Below are 17480 nucleotides of genomic sequence, written 5' to 3'. Positions count from 1 at the left end.
ACCATAACTTTGACTTCGGACCTTTGTTGACAAAGTAATGTCTCTGCTTTTTAATAGTCTGTTTAGGTTGGTCATAACTTTTCTTCCAAGGAGCAATTTACTTTTAATTTCATGGCTGCAGTCACCACCTACAGTAATTTTGGAGCCCAAAAATATAGTCTGTCACTGCTTCCACTTTTCCCACCATCTATTTGTCATGAAGTGATGGGACCAGATGCCATGATCTTAGTTTTCTGAATGTTGAGTTTTAAGTCAACTTTTTCACTCTCTTTCACTTTCATCAAGAAGCTCTTTAGTTCTTCTTTGCTTTCTGCCATAAGGGTGGTGTCATCTGCATATCTGAGATCATTGATATTTCTCCTGGCAATCTTTATTCCAGCTTGTGCTTCATCCAGCTCAGATTTCAAACTCAGCTGTCTCATTATTAAAACAATCTTATGATGTTATTAACTATTCATCCTGTTCATGAGGTTTTTGTGGCAAAAATAGTGGAGTGGTTTGCCCCTCCCTCCTCCACTGGTCCATGTTTTGTCAAAACTCTTCACTGCGACCCATCTGTCTTGGATAGCCCTGCATGGCATGGCTCATAGCTTCATTGAGTGACATAGCCCTTTTGTCTGCACAAAGCTGTGACCCATGAAGGGGGAAAGACCCTGATGCTTGGAAAGATGGAAGGCAAAAGGGGAAAGGGGCAGCAGAGGATGAGATGGTCAGATGGCTTCACTGACTCAATGGACATGAATTTGAGCACGCTCTGAGAGATAGTGAGGAACAGGGGAGCCTGGTATGCTGTGGTCCATGGGGCTGCCAAGAATCAGACACGACTGAGCAGTTGCACAACAAGAGCAAATGATGCTATTGAATGCTGATCTGTACCTGCAATTGACAAGTGCTTTGTATTTAATTATTATAACCGCCTATGATATAACCATTAGCTATACTGTAAGGTGAGGAAACTGGTGCTTAGAAAAGTCAAAGTAACTTATCCATTGTCCCAGAACTTGTAAATGGCTGAGCAGCCTGAATCCAAACTCTGTGCTCATAACCTTCCCATTCTTTACTGTCTATATTTCTTTATTCCACAAGGAAATATGTTCCTTAACATGTTTTCATGAATCAATATGAATAAGGGACTTTGAAAGAAATTATCTTCAAATATTTAAGGGAATGTGGATTAAAAAAGAATTAAACTAAGAGTTCTCAAATCCTTTACTATGGTAATATATAGTGTTTTCCATTAGGAAGAAAATATTATGCATGGTATTTTCCAAACTAATTTTGATTATAGAATCTTTTTTTTTTTTCTTTCTGAAAATCACTCTTGAAGCTTGTGTTCTATAAATGCATTTTGTAAATCACTACACTGGAAAATTCCTACAGTTTAGTCTAAGTTTCCATTCTACACTCTGATCATTAGTTGTAGTGGACCAAAGAAGCTGACTCTGTTCCACTTCTCAGACAACAGTTGCTTTTTAGTAAGCAAGAAAAAACTAAATAAGTGTATCAGTTGAAAGAACAAGGCCCCAAAGTTCTAGGATGCGTATGATTCCCAGTGTTCTTAAAATCATAGTAAATCAATTCATGAAGTATTTATGGATAATATACTTTCTGAAAACTGTTAAATTAGTCATAGATACAGAATATGAAAGAAAAAAACATGTGATCTCTATCCTCAAAAAGATGCACTTGAGATTTCAAAGCTTATATATCTGAAATATGAATCCACATAGTTATAAAGACACATGTGATATAACTCGTAATCAGAAATATGAGTAGATACTCTACCTAAAAATAATTACTTTTTATTTGACATGGTCTGTTCTTTAGAATTTGCTAGTGTTGTATCTAGGCTTCCCAGGTGGCTCAGCGGTAAAGAATCTGACTGCCAGTGGAGGAGATGCAGGTTTGACCCATGGGTCAGAAAGATCCCCTGGAGAAGGAACTGGAAACCTACTCCAGTGTTCTTGCCTGAAACATTACATGGACAGAGGAGCCTGGCAGGCCACAGTCCATCGGGTTGCAGAGTTCGCCATGACTTAGTGAATGAGCATGTGCAGCATTGTATCTAGCTTTTAGAATCATCGTCTACAATCATAGTATGCTTAGAGTTGCTGTTTTTCTCCTGTTTGGCTATTTTTCTTTCAAATACAGATGATGGCATGCTGGTTTTACAAAAAGTTCTGTACTTTGCATTTTTTTGTCAGTTCATTCACATAGGTGTTAATCTTGGAATTCACACATGTTGAGTTTACTTAAGCAAGTAAAGTGGATTGTAAAGTAATAAGTTTATCTTGTCTCAGGTTTTTTTTTTTAACCCTCATAAACTTAGGTTTTGTTCACTATGTAGTGGATTGCAATCTTTTGGGAAATTTTCATTTTCTACCAAAAAAAGTCCTGATTAATTACATCATTAGGCTTTTTAGGTATTTTTTTCTCAATGGAGTAAAGTTTCAAAGTCTTCAATGAGTATTTATGATTTTCTCTGATTTTTCAATTCCAGTTCCCCTCTATCATCCCTAAATTACTTTCCCCAATTCACTTTCTCATACTGTATATTTAAGTTAAACCTAGTTATTTGTTCTTTGTCACACAAAGACAATAACATCTAATCACTCTTAAAAAATAAATATCTACCTTAAATTGTAGTTATATCATATAATGGTTATCTATTCAAATAAGCTGTAAGTTCACTGGCAGTAGAATCCATATTTATTTATCTCTGCAACTCCTATAGCTCCCGCTAAGACTATAATAAATGCGTTGGATGCTGTGTAACTATATTTGAATGCATTTTTCATAATATGAAAAGTCAGCAAATTTTTCATACCTTTCTTAGATGTGACTACTTAATGGTACCATAAAGACTCAAAGGATTAGAAATTATTTATTTTTTCATTTGTTAGAATTGGTAAATAACTCGAACAAAATTAGAAATCTTTCAAAACTATTTCAACAATTCATTCCTTTATTGACTATCTGATGAAAGAAGTCACATTATGAAAAAAAAATATTTGTAATGGTGCAGGAAAGTATTCCTGACACAAAGATTTTAATGGGTCCCATCTACTAGCCTAGGTTATTAGTGATTCTTTGATATCTTATTTTATTTTGGTACTTTTTAGTTTGTCTCTTAGCAATTTCACACCTACCGGAAGTTATATGTTCTTGAGCTATCCAAAGCTAGACTTTAATTAAACAGAATGACAATAAAGAGATTTCATTCTTGCAATTTGCTCATGTTTTATGAAAAGAAATAGTTTTTCTCTAATATGTGAATTCATTTCTTAAAGAATATTCCCTGGGTAGAGAAAAATAAAATGTAAACCTGTGTCTTTTGAATGCTTGCTGGTAACTTTCAGCCTGCAATATATGCCTTCCAGAGCTAATTACAGAGCTACATTGTTATCTATACAAACAGGATAAAAACTTTGTGCAAGCATACACACAGTGTGTGGAAATTGTTTCTGGACCAGCTGTCAATTTCTGGACTCCCTTTTTTCCCTTGAAGACTGTTCATAAAATGAAGATAAACACATTCCCTGCCTGCAATAGGTGTACCTGTAAGTGTTTAATGCATCAGGACATTCGGGAGATTATTTTAATGGATTTTCACCAAATCATATCTTAACAGTCAGTTGAAATGCATTTAAGTTACCACTTTTGCCTATGCCAAAAACCAGCGGGAGACAGGAGAGTTCTCTGATGAAGTGATGGGGGAAGTTGATGATAAAAGGCTCCGTCCAAAATAGAAAACTCAGTAAAAGAAACATGAGTTAATCAAATTGCCATGGTTGAGAAAATATCCTTTCCCATCCAAGTACCTTAGTCTGTCATGTAGATAGAAGGAAGCTGCTCCTGTAAAACTCATATTTAATTCTCTTGATAACTGGTGAACTTTTGAACCACTGTACTATAACTGTGCATAAGAATAATAAATAGAATGCATTTTTTATTTTTAAGAAGTAACACAAAACTATTGATTTTAAGCAAAGTAATTATTAACCTCAGGAATAGTATTTTTTTTTTCTATTTATCCACCTTGGAGAAGGAAATGGCAACCCACTCCAGTGCTCTTGCCTAGAGAATTCCGTGGACAGAGGAACCTGGTGGGCTGCGGTCCTTGGGGTCACACAGGGTCAGACATAACTGAAGCGACTTAGCATGCATGCATGCATTTATCCACCTAAAGTAAAAGCTGCCTTTTCAGGACACTTCCATTCATTATAGCATCATATCCTTCATATTAAAGTTCAAGTAAATATCCATTTGTCTCAGTATTGTGAAAAGTGACTAACTGTTAGGAGGAAGGTGCTGATATTTCAAAGAATGAAAGCATTTATTATAGAATGCTAATTCCTTGGCAGGCTGACTGTAGGAAAAAAAGTTGAGAATAAAGTGAAATGCTATGAAAAACTGTAAGAAATAAAAATCATTAAGTTATCTCCTCTTTAGGATTTTAAGGCCTTTAAAAACATTTCAGAAGATCTTACAAATATTAACTGATTTTTTACCTTTTGCACAAAGTAACATTATTAGCAATATTATTAATTAGATTAAGAAATTACAGAGATGCTGAAATAGTTGTATGTGGGAGAATATCCAGGCTGCTGGCCCAGTTATCAAGCAGTGCATGAAATCATCCAGCTCTTTATTGCCAGCTTTCGAACTGTGTATTTATGTATGAATGTGTGTGCATATTAATTTTTCTTGACAAATATAGGTAGGTGAAGGTGTAAACAGAATATATAAGACCAAAAAGCTTCTCAGCTAAAATGAGTTCAGTTCAGTTCAGTCACATCTCACTCTTTGCGACCCCATGAACGGCAGCACACCAGGTCTCCCTGTCCATCACCAACTCCTGAGTCCACCCAAACCCATGTCCATTATGGCGATGATGCCATCCAACCATCTCATCCTCTATCATCCCTTCTCATCCTGCCCTCAATCTTTCCCAGCATCAGGGTCTTTTCAAATGAGTCAGTCCTTCGCATCAGGTGGCCAAAGTGTTGGAGTTTCAGCTTCAACATCAATCCCTCCAATGAACACCCAGGACTGATCTCTTTTAGGATAGACTGGTTGGATCTCCTTGCAGTCCAAGGGACTCTCAAGAGTCTTCTCCAACACCACAGTTCAAAAGCATCAGTTCTTCAGCACTCAGCTATCTTTACAGTCCAACTCTCACATCCATACATGACCACTGGGAAAAAGCATAGCCTTGACTAGACAGACATTTGTTGGTAAACTGATGTCTCTGCTTTTTAATATGCTATCTAGGTTGGTCATAACTTTCCTTCCAAGGAGTAAGCATCTTTTAATTTCATGGCTGCAGTCACCATCTGCAGTATTTTGGAGTCCAGAAAAATAAAGTTAGCTACTGCTTCCACTCGTTCTCCATCTATTTGCTATGAAGTGATGGGACTGGATGCATGATCTTAGTTTTCTGAATGTTGAGCTTAAGCCAACTTTTTCACTCTCCTCATTCACTACCATCAAGAGGCTCTTTAGTTCTTCTTCACTTTCTGCCAGAAAGGTGGTGTCATCTGCATATCTGAGGTTGTTGATATTTCTCCCAGCAATCTTGATTTCAGCTTATGCTTCCTCCAGCCCAGTGTTTCTCATGATGTACTCTGAATATAAGTTAAATAAGCATGGTGACAATATACAGCCTTGACATACTCCTTTTCCTATTTGGAACCAGTCTGTTTGTCCATGACCAGTTCTAACTGTTGCTTCCTGACCTGCATACAGGTTTTTCAAGAGGCAGGTCAGGTGGTCTGGTATTCCCATCTCTTTCAGAATTTTCCACAGTTTATTGTGATCCACACAGTCAAAGGCTTTGGCATAGTCAATAAAACAGAAATAGATATTTTTTTCTGGAGCTCACTGGCTTTTTCGATGATCCAGCAGATGGCAATTTGATCTCTGGTTCCTCTGCCTTTTCTAAAACCAGTTTGAACATCTGGAAGTTCATGGTTCACGTATTGCTAAAGCCTGGCTTGGAGAATTTTGAGCATTACTTTACTAGCGTCTGAGATGAATGCAATTGTGTGATAGTTTGAGCATTCTTTGGGATTGCCATTCTTTGGGATTGGAATGGCATTTTCCAGTCCTGTGGCCACTGCTGAGTTTTCCACATTTGCTGACATATTGAGTGTAGCACTTTCACAGCATCATCTTTCAGGATTTGAAATAGCTCAACTGGAATTCCATCACCTCCACTAGCTTTGTTTGTAGTCATGCTTCCTAAGGCCCACTTGACTTCACATTCCAGGATGTCTGATTCTAGGTGAGTGTGACTGATCACATCTTCATGATTATCTGGGTCATGAACATCTTTTTTTTTTTTTTTTTTACAGTTCTGTGTATTCTTGCCACTTCTTCTTAATATCTTCTGCTTCTGTTAGGTCCATACCATTTCTGTCCTTTATCAAACTCATCTTTGCATGAAATGTTCCCTTGGTATCTCTGATTTTCTTGAAGAGATCTCTAGTCTTTCCCATTCTATTGTTTTCCTCTATTTCTTTGCATTGATTGCTGAGGAAGGGTTTCTTATTTCTCCTTGCTATTCTTTGGAACTGTGCATTCAAATGGGTATATCTTTCCTTTTCTTCTTTGTTTTTTGCTTTTCTTCTTTTCACAGTTATTTGTAAGGCCTCCTCAGAGAGCCATTTTGCTTTTTTTGCATTTCTTTTTCTTGGGCATGGTCTTGATCCCTGTCTCCTGTACAGTGTCACAAACCTCTGTCCATAGTTCTTCAGGCACTCTGTCTATCAGATCTAGTTCCTTAAATATATTTCTCACTTCCACTGTATAGGTTAAGTGATTTGATTTAGGTAATACCTCAATAGTCTAATGATTTCCCCCACTTTCTTCAATTTAAGTCTGAATTTGGCAATAAGGAATTCATGATCTGAGCCACCGTCCACTCCCGGTCTTGTTTTTGCTGACTGTATAGAGCTTCTCCATCTTTGGCTGTAAAGGATATAATCAATCTGATTTCGGTATTGACCATTTGGTGATGTCCATGTGTAGTATCTTCTCTTGTGTTGTTGGAAGAGGGTGTTTGCTATGATCAGTGCGTTCTCTTGGCAAAGCTTTATTAACCTTTGCCCTGCTTCATTCTGTACTCCAAGGGCAAATTTGCCTGTTACTCCAGGTGTTTCTTGACTTCCTACTTTTGCATTCCAGTCCCCTAAAATGAAAGGACATCTTTTTTGGGTGTTAGTTCTGGAAGGTCTTGTGGGTCTTCATAGAATCATTCAACTTTAGCTTCTTCAACATTACTCGTCGAGGCATAGACTTGGATTACTGGAATATTAAATGATTTGCCTTGGAAATGAACAGAGATCATTCTGTCATTTTTGAGACTGCATCCAAGTACTGCATTTCAGACTCTTTTGTTGACCATGATGGCTACTCCGTTTCTTCTAAGGGATTCCTGCCCACAGTAGTAGATACAATGGTCATTTGAGTTAAATTTACCCATTCCAGTCCATCTTAGTTCTCTGATTCCTAGAATGTCAATGTTCACTCACCATCTCCTGTTTGACCACTTCCCATTTGCCTTGATTCATGGACCTAACATTCCAGGTTCCTATGCAATATTACTCTTTATAGCATCAGATCTTGCTTCTATCACCAGTCCCATTCACAACTGGGTGTTGTTTTTGCTTGGTTCCCTCCCTTCATTCTTTCTGGAGTTATTTCTTCGCTAGTCTCCAGTAGCATATTGGGCACCTACTGACCTGGGGAGTTTATCTTTTAGTGTCCTATCTTTTTGCCTTCTCATACTGCTCATGGGGTTCTCAAGGCAAGAATACTGAAGTGATTTGCCATTCCCTTCTCCAGTGGACCATGTTTTGTCAGACGTCTCCACCGTGCGTCGTCTGTCTTAGGTGGCCCCACCCAGTAGTCCTCTATTATACTGGTAAATATCTATACATAGAACTTGTTCATATTTAGTTAAGAAGGAAGATATGAAGATAATAATGGATTTGTGTATATTCATTGAGTCCTTGATATGCACAAGGCTCTATGCTAAATGCATTATGTATGTTGCTTCACTTAATTCCTTCAATAGTCTAAGATGTTCTCATTATTGTTTTCATTTTACTGGACATAAAATAGAGACTTAGGTCTATAATTTGTCTGACCATTAATGAGTAACACACCTGAGATTCAGATCTGGGATTGCTAGCTTCAGAGCTTCTGTATTATAATACTAGCCTGTGCTTTGCTAAAGTAGGCTCCTGGTTTATTTGTTTCTTCTTAGAAATTATTCTTTGTTGTTGTTTAGTTGAGAAGTCATGTCCAACTCTTTTGGAACCCAATGGACTGTAGTCTGCCAGGCTCCTCTCTCCATGGGATTTCCCAGGCAAGAATACTAGAATGAGTTGCCATTTCCTTCTCCAGGGGATCTTCCCAACCCAGGGATCAAACCCATGTCTCCTGAATTGGCAGGTAGATTCTTTACCACTTAACCACCAAGGAAGCTCAGAAATTATGCTACTTCTTAGTAAAAATTTTGCTAGTTTTCTATTACCTTTATGGTACTAATCTGTGCTATTTCCTTAATCATATAACCAAAAGAAATACACATTGGGCTTTTTCTCTTGTTTTACTTATTGGGTGTATTTTTAGTTCATTTCTCCCATGCTTATTCACTTTTAGAGTAGAATTTATGAGTATTAAGCTTAAATAGCACTGTACATATATTTTCCCATATGATTTCAGATGTGGCTAAAAATGTATTTGCAGGAACTAAATGTGTTTTCTGGGTCTAGGCCCTTCTTTCATGTCAGCATCCCTTCAGAACCTTCCAATGGCTGATCACTTGCAGTTAGTCACAGCTCACACAATTCATCTTTTCTTGCCAGCAGGACCCAGATTTTGTTCAGGATATATTGCTCTGAATATCTCCTTGAATGTTCCTGATCACATTCTGACAGCTACCATGTGACCTTCGACAGTTTTCCCTTTTCCTGTTTTAGCCTTCGTTTATGGTTTCCACTCTTGAGGCCTACACTGCCAGTGGAGCCACATGGGCTGGACTTGTCCTCATTGTTTTTATGCATAGTTCTTCTTCCGGCAGCTCTTGTGTTTCACCCACAAAATACAAGTGAGGGCTGTTTACTGCCATGTTTTATTGTACAGCCTGCAGTGTGACAAAACTGTGCTGTCAGCTATTTTGAAAGAGTGTTTTTTTCTGCTAAACAGAGATTCACTCTATTCTGTAAATTGTCTTGTTTCTTGAAGTCTTGGAATACATTTCAAAGAAAGAAGCCATACAACCTATTCATCCTTAGCACACCTTTCCTCTAAGAGTTTGAGTGTGACTACATGGGAAACTGGAATAAAGGTGAGTAAAAGAAAAGTTATTTGATATCAGAATATGATTTCTTGTTAAAGGAAATAGAGACATTGGTACTGGGAGCATTTGAGAGGTTATCTGTATTCCAGTGTTTCATTCCAGAAAGCTGTTTGTCTTCATACAAAAAAGCACTGTGTAGGCAGACTTCCCATTTCTACTTCCCATACTCAGATGTGTTTGAATTTCAGTGCTGAATACCCAGTAAAGATCAAGCTGACATCCCTGTAACATTTACTCTGATAATTCATTTTATGTCTATTTGAGTCAACCATAGGATGCCCAGAAATTGGCTAAATAGGTTTTTTGGGTGTGTCTGTGAGGGTGATTTTAGAAGATATTAGTGTTGAATTGATAGACTGAGTAAAACAGATTGCCTTCCCCAGTGTAGATAGGGATCATATAATCCACTAAGTGATAAAATACAACAAAAATTGGAGGAAGAGAGGATTAGCTTTCCTTGTCTGACTGTTGGAGCTGGATGTTGATCTTACCTGTCCTCAGAGCTCCTGATTCTCAGGTCTTCACAGTCCTGAAGAATGGAATCCATACCATCTGCTCTCAGCTATCAGGTCTGCAAACTATACTGACAAATTTCCAGGGTCTCCAGTTTGCACACAGTACACTGATTTCTAGGCTTCTGTAATCTGGTGTTCATGTCTGTGTGTGTGTGTATGTGCATACGTGTGTGTGTGTGTGTGTGTGTGTGTGTGTGTGTATGCATATGTGTGATGTGCCTATTATATGTGTGTACAAAACATATACATGCACACATGCATTTAATATATAGGCCTTTCATTTGGCAAAAATATTACACATGTATAAACAATAGTAAAATCTTTAATTTTCTAACTTTCTCTGATCTAGAAATCCCTACTGTATGCATTATATTTTTTGTAAAGCAAATGACATTGAGAAAAAGATTTTGGTACCAGTTTGCCCTTACCATTTTATCTTCCATGGATGGTCATAACTCTTACTTTCAAATTCTTCACAAAATCTTTATTGTTAACCTACTCATTGCAAACAGGGAGGCCTATAAAAGCAGAAATAAAGTATTGTTATGTCTCATGGAATATTTAAGGAAAGAGAAATAGTTTGATGTCAATAAATTGGGGGTGATAACTTGATTTCATTCTTTAGTCAATGTTCAAGGTTCATGCACTGTATTCCTTGTTAGTATTTTTTTACATAATTACTTTTGCCTACAGTCCTTATTCTTCTATAAATATCCTACATTTGAAGCTGTGTTTTTCTATTAGTTGTTTCTTTGATTCAACCATGACTTTAATTTCTATTTTGAAATCACATGACATAATGAAACAATAGATATGAAAATACATGATATGTGAAAATTATGTATGGAAAGAGTGCTGGGTATGATATTAGCAGTGAAGTATTTGTCACTTGCTAGGTCCATTGTTAGGTGTAGTTCATGTGATAGCAGTCACTTAATGGCAAGCTTGAGAATTAGATGAGGGTATTTTAAGAGAAATAATAAAAACAAATGATCAATGAGAGGTCCTAGTCTCTCCATCTCCTCGTTCCCTTCAAAGAACACTGTCTACTTCTTCTAAGTAGAAGTCCTCATTTTAAAAGGGTTTCTGCTTAACCTACTTCATTCTTGGAAGTCAACAGGTTAGAGCCGTGAAAGTGAGGAGAAACTGGCAAACTCTGAGGCCAGTTAGATTTCCTTTGGAAAAGGCAGAGGAATATACTAGACAGGAAGAAAAATTAGGTAGTCATCTTGAGAGTGCATGTAAAAGGTATTTTGGTATGGGGGTTACAATTTTATAAAGTTGTGTGGGTTGTGAATGTAATGCCAAAATGCCATTTTGCCAATTGCCACAGAAAAGATTAATTTTCTACCTAAAGATAGAAAAGCATAAATGCCCTCAAATACCCATGATTCAGCTAGAGCAAATATTAGTGTATCTACTACCTTCCCTCTCCTTGCTTATTGTGACAAAAATCTCAGGTATTTTTATCTGTATGTATTTTATTATGTGTATCTAAAGAGTCTTTAAAAATAATATTCAAAATTCTCTGTTATATATATATTTTCTATATGAGCATACAGATTTCAAAATGAAATTTATTGTATATAATCTCCCATATATGTCAGTTAATAATTACTCCCCAACATAGAAAAAATTTTCCAATAGTTCTTCCATTTACACCATTCTATCCTTTGTCTTATATTTTATATTTTAGTTGTATGTATGTTAAATCAGTGTTATTTTTATTGTTCTTTTAATCAGTCATTATTCCTTTTCATTTACTCACTTATTTACCCTAACACTCTTCATCCCTTCTTGTTTCCTCTGAAATAATTGTTCAGTTCAGTTCAGTTGCTCAGTCGTGTCTGACAGTTTGCAACCCCTTGAACTGCAGCATGCCAGGCCTCCCTGTCCATCACCAACTCCAGAGGTTACACAAATTCATGTCCATTGAGTCAGTGATGCCATCCAACCATCTCATCCTTCATCGTTCCCTTCTCCTCCTAATATACAGCCTTGACGTACTCCTTTCCCTATTTGGAACCAGTCTGTTGTTCCATGTCCAGTTCTAACTGTTGCTTCCTGACTTGTATAAAGGTTTTTCAAGAGGCAGGTCAGGTGGTCTGATAATCCCATCTTTTTCATACTTTTCCATAGTTTATTGTGGTCCACACAATTAAAGGCTTTGGCATAGTCAATAAAACAGAGATAGATGATTTTCTGGAACTGTCTTGCTTTTTTGATGGTCCAGTGGATATTGGCAATTTGATCTCTGGTTCCTCTGCTTTTTCTAAAACCAGCTTGAATATCTGGAAGTTCATGGTTCTCGTATTGTAGAAGCCTGGCTTGGAGAATTTTGAGTACTACTTTACTAGTGTGTGAGATGAATGCAATTGTGCGGTAGCTTGAGCACTTTTTGGCATTGCCTTTCTTTGGGATTGAAATGAAAACTGACTTTTTCCAGTCTTGTGGGCACTGCTGAGTTTTCCAAATTTGCTGACATATTGAGTGCAACACTTTGATAGCATCATAAATAATTGTTCAGTTCAGTCGCTCAGTCGTGTCTGACAGTTTGCAACCCCATGAATCGCAGCATGCCAGGCCTCCCTGTCCATCACCAACTCCCAGAGTTTACTCAAACTCATGTCCATTGAGTCGGTGATGTCATCCAGCCAAATCATCCTCTGTCGTCCCCTTCTCCTCCGGCCCCTAATCCCTCCCAGCATCAGGGTCTTTTCCAATGAGTCAACTCTTTGCATGAGGTGGCCAAAGTATTGACGTTTCAGCCTCAGCATCAGTCCTTCCAATGGACACCCAGGACTGATCTCCTTTAGGATAGACTGGTTGGATACCCTTGAAGTCCAAGGGACTCTCAAGAATCTTCTCCAACATCATAGTTCAAAAGCATCAATTCTTCTCCACTCAGCTTTCTTCACAGTCCAACTCTCACATCCATACATGACTACTGGAAAAACCATAGCCTTGACTAGACGGACCTTTGTTGATAAAGTAATGTCTCTGCTTTTTAATATGCTATCTCAGTTGGTCATAACTTTCCTTCCAAGGAGTAAGCATCTTTTAATTTCATGGCTGCAATCACCATCCACAGTGATTTTGGAACCCAAAAAAGTAAAGTCTGACACTGCTTCCACTGTCTTCCCATCTATTTCCCATGAAATGATGGGACCAGATGCAATGATCTTAGTTTTCTGAATGTTGAGCTTTAAGTCGACTTTTTCACTCTCTTCTTTCACTTTCATCAAGAGGCTTTTTAGTTTCTCTTCACTTTCTGCCAGAAGGGTGGTGTCATCAGCGTATCTGAGGTTATTGATATTTCTCCTGACAATCTTGATTCCAGCTTGTGCTTTATCCAGCCCAGCATTTCTCATGATGTACTCTGCATATAAATTAAATAAGCAGGGTGACAATATATATACAATAAATAATTGTAACTCACATCAAATAACTCATAACATTTCTTTCATGTCTTTTGATAGTAAATTCTTTCAAGATTTCTTTTTTAAAAAAAAATATTTTAACTTTTGACTGTTTTTTGGTAGGATAATTGTGCTAGGTATAGAGCCCCCCACAATTTATTTTTTTTCCTTTTACTGTCTTCTGGCTTCCATACTTTGAAAACTCAAGTGCGATTCTCAATTTTGCTCCTTTTGAATGAATAATATCTCTTTTCCTTTGTGATATGCTTGTGCATATTTCTCTTCATATTTATTTTTCTTGATTTTGCTTACTGTATTAGACCTGAGGAGTTGAACCTTTTATAAGATTTATAAATTCTGTATTTTCTAAAATAAAGTTTCTTTCTTTCTTTCTTTTTTTTTTTTTTTTTTGCTTTGTCTCTCTCTCCTCACTTTCTTGAATTCCAGATGGACACACATTAGACCTGTGAACATGTCCTGTATATTTCTTATGCTCTTCTTTATTGTTTTCTTTGAGTTTCAATTTGAATTTTTTTAACTGAAATTTATTACTACCATCCTCTGCCATATCCAGTCTGATTGATGTTAAATTTATCCAATGAGTTTTTGATTTTATATTCTTCATGTTATTGATTTGAACATTCGTTTCCTGTACAGTAAAAAGAAGATACATTTTCTTTAATATAATTTTCTTAATCTTTTTGGGCTGCTATGATACCACGGATTCAGTGACTTATAAGAACAGAAATTTCTCACATTTCTGAAAATTGGGAGTCCAGCATCAGGATCCCAGAATGGTCCAGTTCTGGTGAGAGCCCTCTCTGGGTGGCAGACTGCAGACGTGTGTCATCAGCCGTGAAAGAGACCAGGGAGCCCTGTGGATTCTGTTTTACAAGAGTACTAATCCCACGCGAGTGCTCCACAAGACCTGCTCACTCCCCAAAGTTCCCACATCTTACAGCATCACACTGGACGTTAGGATTCCAACATTTGGCTTTTAGGGGTGCACAAACTTAGCCTATAGCAATAGTCAAATATATTATTTTGATGTTACTGTTTCCTATTAACTTCAATAACTGGATCACTTATGTTCTGTTTCTATTATCTATTTTATTTCTTCATTATCAGTCACTTTCCTTCATCTTGTAATTTTGATTGCATATCAAACATTGTGATTAATACATAGTAAAGAATCTTGCTTATATTATTATCCTTTAAAAAGTGTTAAATTATTTCTGGTAAGATTCTGTGGCTCTCCTTAATACTAATGAGGTATACTTTTAGGTTTTAGTCTATTTTTGCCTCTATTTTTAGGGACTAGCCCTCACACCTAGCATTTAGTTTTTACTCCTATGATGTGTTTACTCGTAAGGTTTCTGAGGGTATCAGTGGAAAAGCCATGGTATTAATTACAGTCTTTTGGCTCAGACCTAAATTATAATGTATCTCTAGTATGGGATAGTCTTTCAAGCCTCTGCTTAGCTCTCAAACTTCACAATAGCTCATGTTCATTAGTACTCTCCAAGTCTCACTTAGTATTGGTACTTAGGAGCTTGCCAAGCACTGAAGGAAAATTTTTTCACACATTTTTCGGGACAGTTATTCTGTGCCTCTTTTTCCCCAAATCTTAGTCAGCTGTATAGCCCTAAACTCTTTTTGTTAGAGGAGGACAAAACATTTTGTTTTATTTCAATCAAATCACTACACTTTCTTTTCCAACTATTGCAAAGTGCATCTATAATTTTCTATTACAGACCCACTTTTTAAAGACTTTCTGTGACATTACAGCAAGCCTTTCTTTTCCCCCCTGAACAGAAGAATATTTCCAAATTCTTCCTCAAGTAAAAATAAAAACTCCATTTCAGTAAATGGTAATACATGAAATTACAGTAAACCAGACACTTGAAAGGATAGCTAAGAAGTCTTCCAACAGTTTATTAGAAAGAATGTAGACATTAAAAAATATCCCCACTGTCATAAACATAAATTAGGTTTTCAGTCCAGGTAAAAGCTGAATCAAAAAGAAAGAATAAAAAAATCCAATAGTGTATTAACATTTTTTTTCCCACTCATTTGCCATTTGGACAGTGAAAATACAAATTTGGTCTAAATGTACAAACTCTCAAGCAACAATGTACAGCCTTTCTTTGTCCTCCATGCTAAGAGATATAAAAGTTTAAGGGTGAAACAATACCAAATATACAGGCTTGAAAACCATGTAAGTTATGGAGTTCACTAGTTTTAGCTAAGATATATCTGGAACACTGACAAGTGATCACTTACATACAATAATGTGAAGTAAATTTTTTGAAAAATAAAATTTTAGTGAAATAATCCTGAAGGATATACCAGAGGAATATGTTAGCAGTTTAAAGTATCAACCAAGTGTTTCAGCCACTTTTGTGTCCATGTTCTAAAATCTAAAATTTAGGTACTTTCCCTAAGCTGAGATCATCCTATCATGTCAGTATCTGTTATGAAGTGAAGGAGATTGAGGTGAAATTTTTGTTGTTGTTGTTGCTTTTTAATTTATCACAAGCACTTTATCCATATCCTAGGACCTCAACAGCATCATGGAAATCTGGGAAATGTTCATGTACAAGGTTATTGCCTTAGCTGACTTAAAATTGCCTTATACGATGGTACATATCAACCCTTAATGAGGCCTTTGAAAAAACAAACAGGTTGAAAAGTGGGTTAAAGGAGGCAAATACAGCATCTGCCTTTAGAGCTATCAACTCAGGAATGCTCTCAATTATGAAATCTTGCAGAGAAGTTATTTTTCTTTCTCAAAACCCAGCGATGACAACATTCCTTACTGCAGGCCTGGCATTGTTTTCTTCATCACTGTCTTGTTAATCTTCATCTGCTCCATCTACTTCTAGTAAATCCTCATCCCCACTCATGTTGTTCATCGTCTCAGAGAAACGATCAAAATTAGACATATCTTCATCTGAATCATCTTCTCAGTCTTTCTATTTACTGAATTCCCCACTAAGCCAATTAAGCTTTGCCCTTCCTTTTGTTAACCTTGGTCATGAGTGCCCAGATTCTCCTTTTCATAAGCAACACATGTCTCTTCTTTTATGCTTGGAATCATTAGGATCAATATAGTGAAAAAGATCAATTTCATTTAAATGTTTAAAATTATCACTTCCTCCAAGACAACTGAATGTTAAGTTTTGATTTTTCAAAATTTACATTATCTTTACTGTCTTCAACACAAAATTCAATGAAGACATAGTCCTTTCGATCCTGCTCCTACCACTTTGCAGAAGCAGGCTGCATTGTGAAGGGGGCAAGAGGATGGGCGAACAGGTGGGTGGGCGTCTCCGGTGGCAGCTCCTGGGCAGGCAACTTCTTTCAGGTGGTGACTCTAGCATCTTCTCCAGCCCTTAACTCTTGATTTCTGTCCCCAGAGAGACTACTTGTTTTATACTTGCCATGGATTAGAAATGCTATCAGGGAGCATTTCATATCAGCCAGCATGAAATTAGAGCTCATTTTGTATATTTCTCTTTTCACAAAGATTGTGTAATTTGTGTGAAAGTTATTTTATGCATTTTTCTAGCTTTCTAGTTATTTTTACTAGGATTGCAACTCTGATACCTCTTACTTTCACTGTCAGAATAAAAAGACTCCAACTTCCTGCCTGATTTCAGGCTCTACTACAAAGTCACAGTCATCAAGACAGTATGGTACTGGCACAAAGACAGAAATATAGATCAGTGGAACAGAATAGAAAGCCCAGAGATAAATCCATGAACCTATGGACACCTTATCTTCGACAAAGGAGGCAAGGATATACAATGGAAAAAAGACAACCTCTTTAACAAGTGGCGGTCAACCATTTATTGGCTTAAAACTTACAACTGGTCAACCACCTGTAAAGGAATGAAACTAAAACACTTTCTAACACCATACACAAAAATAAACTCAAAATGGATTGAAGATCTAAATATAAGACCAGAAACTATAAAACTCCTAGAGGAGAACATAGGCATAACACTCTCTGACACAAATCACAGCAAGATCCTCTATGACCCACCTCCCAGAATATTGGAAATAAAAGCAAAAATAAACAAATGGGACCTAATGAAACTTAAAAGCTTTTGCACAACAAAGGAAACTATAAGCAAGGTGAAAAGACAGCCTTCAGAATGGGAGAAAATAATA

At 36.9% G+C, this 17480-nt stretch overlaps 1 pseudogene; it reads right to left on the bottom strand.

Moving 5' to 3' along the window:
* The window catches only part of LOC136172972 (prostaglandin E synthase 3-like), a 50525-nt pseudogene extending 33933 nt beyond the window's left edge, over nt 1–16592 (bottom strand).
* Nucleotides 16593–17480: the final 888 nt, after the last annotated feature.

This window comes from Muntiacus reevesi, chromosome 8, assembly GCF_963930625.1.
Source record: "Muntiacus reevesi chromosome 8, mMunRee1.1, whole genome shotgun sequence".
NCBI classification, from domain to species: Eukaryota; Metazoa; Chordata; class Mammalia; order Artiodactyla; family Cervidae; genus Muntiacus; species Muntiacus reevesi.
This window is presented reverse-complemented; position numbering and strand designations above follow the sequence as displayed.